The sequence below is a fragment of the Rhagoletis zephyria genome, unplaced genomic scaffold (assembly GCF_001687245.7).
Source record: "Rhagoletis zephyria isolate East Lansing unplaced genomic scaffold, Rhagoletis_zephyria_1.1 Rzeph_scaffold_06262, whole genome shotgun sequence".
Lineage (NCBI taxonomy): Eukaryota > Metazoa > Arthropoda > Insecta > Diptera > Tephritidae > Rhagoletis > Rhagoletis zephyria.
Window position 1 is genome coordinate 9,354 of NW_016163345.1, and position 5,355 is coordinate 14,708.

Sequence of the window (5,355 nt, forward strand, 5' to 3'; positions counted from 1 at the left end):
ATCTCAGCAAAAAAGTTTGTTTAAAAAATACATATGAGTACATAGTGCTTGAAAATATCAATTTTTCCCTTACCTTAAACCTTTGAGAGTGGGCAAAAATGATGTTTTGTAATTTAGGCAGAATTAAATATGCGCCATCTGGGAAGACAATATCTACATGTAATATTTATTCTGTTTGTTGGCACTATATCCAAACACAAATGCATCTTAAGAGTCTTAACAGTGAAACAATTTCTTATTTTCTAAGTTTGCGAATAAAACTTCACACTTAAAACTAAGACATTTATAACAAACATTTTATGAAGAAAATCCCTTCTTCGTTTAAAATAAAAATAAGCGAAATCGGCCCAATTTCATACAATCCTGCCTGACATGAAAATTTTCTCCACGATAAGGCTAGTAGCCATTTCTAACAGATTTTAGGTCGCTTAGTGCTCATTTACACACGGCGATTTTTGTTGCCGCAACTCGACGTTTGTAGGAGAGAGCGGGACGAGGAAAGGAGAGGGGCACCGAGTTGCTCGGGCAACACGCTTTGTGCTCTCGTTCGCCTGTGTAAATTGAACCGCTGTTCACAGCTGACAACAACAATTGCATACACACAAATCTCCGTGTGTAAATGAAACGAGCAACACCAAAAGGGAATGTGAAAAATCGCGGCGACAAAAGTTTTCGTGTATAAACGCAGTATTTGTCAAAAATGGAAACATATATACATATTTGAAATTAAAGAAAACAAGACAAATAGCAAAATCGGCTAAGAACGGCTAATTTTTTTCTGCAAAACGGTTAACAAATCGGCTGCCGGCTAAATCGAAATTTCTCCGGCTGTTTGCTATCGCAACCGGCTAAATCTAACCGGAAAACGGCTCAAATGGCAACACTGCTGAGGTACTTCTTAAGCTGAAATTAGTCAAGAACGTAAACCTACCGGTACGTAAACCCGAGTCAGCTGACACGATCTGTCTTACCCAAGCGCCACGTAAATTAAAACTCAACACCGCAGAATTTTTCTGTAGTTGTAGCCCGTAGCGCAGAAATCTGCGGAATTCAGATTTTTCCGTGTCAGCTGATTTCTCCTTCTTTAGATGGTTGCCACTTCGTCAGTTTTACAGATGGTAAAAAAGATATAAGTTCTTATTCAAATTATGTTTAAAATATTTGAAATTTACTATTGAATAAGGTTTTTGTTGAAAACTAAGTAGTTTATATTTAGCTAAAATCTATTATAGCACGAAAAATTGTAGTTGAAAGGGTAAGTTTATGAAAAGACATTGATGAGTGGCAACAACGTAGTAAGCAACACTGAGGGCTCCAGTAATCGACAAAATTCTGCGTATACAGACTGCGTTTAAGTATACGTTCTGCGTTCTCGACTAATTTCAGCTTTACAGGTCTATTCTGCACGTTACCGAAGATTTTAGCTGAAATTAGTCAAGAACGCAGAACGTATACTTAAACGCAGCATGAACCAAAAATACAAGATCACGTAAGAACGCGACGTTGTATTTGTAACTGGTTTTGAGAAAAAAGTTTGCGAAAGCGGGTTCGTCAGCTGAGCGTTTGTTTACATCACAAGCACCACTATTTTACACTTTTATTCAAGTAAAGAATAGTTAATTCAACATGACATCACATTTTAAAGCATTTTGTTGCATCATTTTACCTAAATTGTGCGTTTAAAGTGGCTGACAATAATTTTGGCTAATTTTGGTTTTCGTTGTTTTCTTTGCTTTGTTTACTTTTCGCTCGTTTTCCAGTGAAACAAGATGGCGTAGAGCCCGCTAAAAAAATCGACTTTTTTCACTCTCTTGTTCTTACGTGATCTTGTGTCTTTCGTTCATGTTAACGCAGTCTGTATACGCAGAATTTTGTCGATTACTGGAGCCCTCAGTGTTGCTTACTACAGTGTTACCACTCATTAATGCCTTTTCATAAACTTACCGTTTCAACTAAAATTTTTCGTTCTATAATAGTGTGGCGAATACTGCGGCAACACAAAGCGAACAACGAGAAATAGGCAGAATGTTCGAAGAATGACGTAGAATGTTCCACAAAGAGAAACGTCAAGTTCCACCGGAGATAAGCTGGAAGCAATGTCCAGTAACGCATCGAGCCGAGAGGAGCTACCGGAAGGTGATTAGGTGTTGTTGCACATGCCGCAGCCGAAGAAAGGCTTCACCTCCGAACAACATCGTAACTGGAGAGATCCGTTTGACAAACGGCTGAAAGACGCAGTGCATCGAGGCCAGACAATGGGGAGACCGAGGACCAAGATGAAAGTGGTCCACTTGGAAAGACTTGCAGCGGTTGGAGCGGCAAATGTGTCTGATCGGGACGATCAGACTTAGGTGGAGGGCAGTGTGGCGAATACTGCGGCAACACAAAGCGAACAACGAGAAATAGGCAGAATGTTCGAAGAATGACGTAGAATGTTCCACAAAGAGAAACGTCAAGTTGGATGAACACTGCGAACAGCGAGAGAAAGAGAATGAGCGATAAACTTCAGAATGTTCTAGAGTTGCCATAAGTGCCAGCGCAGGTATATAAGGGCGCCGCCACCGCGAGGTGAGTGAGTTACAAGTCAGCAAGCTACAAGTAAACTGAGCAGAGAAGCGAGTTGCGAATAAGCAAGCTATAAGTTTAATTGTGTTAACAAGTAGTAAAGCGTTGTAATTGCTTTAACAAGTATTGTAGTGTTTTTACTGTATTAGCAAGTATTGTAAAATTGTTTGTTGTACAATAAAGTTAATTGTACTACCATTTGGTCATCGTTAGCCTTTATTTAACAATCCAGCGATACGAACCGGAAGATTTAGGAAATCCGGACGAGGGTTCAAGGATAAGCGTAACAATAGCTCGTAGCTAAATATAAACTACTTAGTTTTCAACAAAAAACTCTATCCAATAAATTTATTATCCAAGTAAATTTCAAATATTTTAAACTTATTTTGAATAGGAAATTATACCTTTTTTACCATTTGCGAAACTGACGAAGTGGCAACCAACTACAGAAAAATTCTGCGGTGTTGAGTTTTCATTTACATGGCGCTCTGGTAAGACAGATCGTGTCAGCTGACTCGGGTTTACGTTCCGATAGGTTTACGTTCTTGACTAATTTCAGCTTTATAGTCAAATTTTAAAGGGAATTTTTCAAATAAGGCACTGTCAAAATCTTTTTCTCGCTCTAATTACAGGGGACTCTGTAAATGGACCTTGCACCAAATTCACAAAATGAAACTTCTTAAAAGTAAACATGAAAAGCATGTAAGCATGAAAAACAAATGAGGGTTCAAGCAGGTTGGATGATTGTAGGTCATATAGCTTCGATTGGTCACTTCGCTCAAGTTAGATGCCTGTAATTTGTCATTATTTGACAAGTTGATCCCAATGGCCCCTCTCCAAATAAAATCCTGTATCTGCCACTGCTGTAGACCTGACAAAGCCACCATTGACTAGGTATGAAAGATACGCCAAATCTTGGAAAAGACCCCAAATCTATTTGTTGACTTCAAAGCCGATTTCGACAGGCCTGTATGCCATGATGTCCACACAAAAACTGCTTTTTCCACATTTTATAGAGAATCAAAGCGATTGGGTCTGGTGGTCAACGAGGACAAGACGAAGTATATCCTGTCATCAAACAAGCACCACCGCATTCGCTCCTCGGCACTCACGTCACTGTTGACAGTTATAATATCAAGAAAGAAGAGAATTTTGTTTACCGATAATAATGTCAGCATCGAAATACAACGCAGATTCATTATTGCCAACAAGTGCTACTTTGGGTTGAGTAGGGAATGAAGGAGTAGAGTCCTCTCTCGACGTACAAAAAGTCTTGGAGTATTCGATAGAATGATCTTGCGGAAGATTTACAGGTCTTTTCGCAGGTGACAAGTAACAAGATCAACGGAAATAAGGTCAATTGATACTATTTCGCATACTGGTGCGACAGATAACACAGATCGTGTCAGCTGACTCGGGTTTACGTACCGGTAGGTTTACGTTCTTCACTAATTTCAGCTTTTGTAACCGGAAAATTTTATTACCAAAAAATGTCACCAGTTCTTGTCACCGCGATTCTAGGAACGTTGGTAATGCAGATAAAAAATATTCAGCAATTCAGCTATGAAGAATTGTGCAAATTCTGGCATTGCATATTTCACGGGGTAATACTTTGTTACCACGGTGCAGCGAACAGAGGTGGCGCCGTCAGTGGTACCGCTACTTTGGTTTTGCCGATTTTGACAGTTGTGGTAACTTGTAAACAAACCTTTGTTACGTGTTGTGTGCGCTCTGGTTACTGCAACTCATACCTGAGCAGATTAAACAAAGATGTTCTCAACGAATTCCCGGCATGCGGAGAATGCGCCCTATGACTCTCAGCATCTCTTCGTATGCCCTCTAAATCTCACCTCCCTAACGCCCCTGTCCCTATGGACAGACCCCGTCGAGGCTGCACGCTTCCTGGGGCTACCGCTAGTAGAGCTTGACGACAACCATTCGAATTAGGATCTTCTCGATTCGGTACTTCTTTCTTGAAAGAAGCCTGGGAAAGTTCCCAGGGGCTTCAAGAACTTGAAAACTACTACTCTATGCATGTCGTCCCTGCGGAGCAGAACTAGAGAGACCTGGGAGCTCAGCTTGTCCCTGTTGGTGGATAATGAAACCTTACATTTACCAAAGCCCTCTCGCAAAATTAATGAGAGTCCGCTTCGCAGCTTGTTCAACTGATATATGCAATGGCGCTGCCGTCGGAAATTTCTGCATTGCCCCGTATTGTAAACAAACGCCAGGCGTTGAATCTCGGTGAGGGACTGCATCCGGTTGCTAGGATAGTCTTCGAAGCCCAAGCACCGCCCCTTAGGTTATTGTTGGTTGTTGGAGATGTAATTGAATCTCCTTGACAGCGTCAAGAATCAACATAAGTCGCTTGCCAATACCTAAATTGTACAGGTGACCTCTTACCTACAATGGTTCGTCAAAAAACCATGATTCTTAGTTTCTCGTTACGGAGGCCCAAGCGTATCCTGTATATTTTCAGATTGTATCCTCCTAGTAAGCTTTTGGATTGACGGAGTCACATCGTATTACGTCAATGCTGTTACCTTAGTTCGGTGTTTTCCTTCCTGAGCGCTTCATACATAGCGAAAAAAAGGGCTCCGGTCCTATCAGGGTCGAAGCAGCGGCCAGTCTAGCTAACACGCCTCAAATGTGCCCTGGTATCCATAGCAATTGGAAGGTATTGTTTATTGTGCGTTAAGCCTCTCTACACACCCGAGGACCACTGAAGATTTGATCTCGCAGGATGAGAGAGCCTTGAGTGCCACCTGGCTGTCGCTCGAGATTAGGATC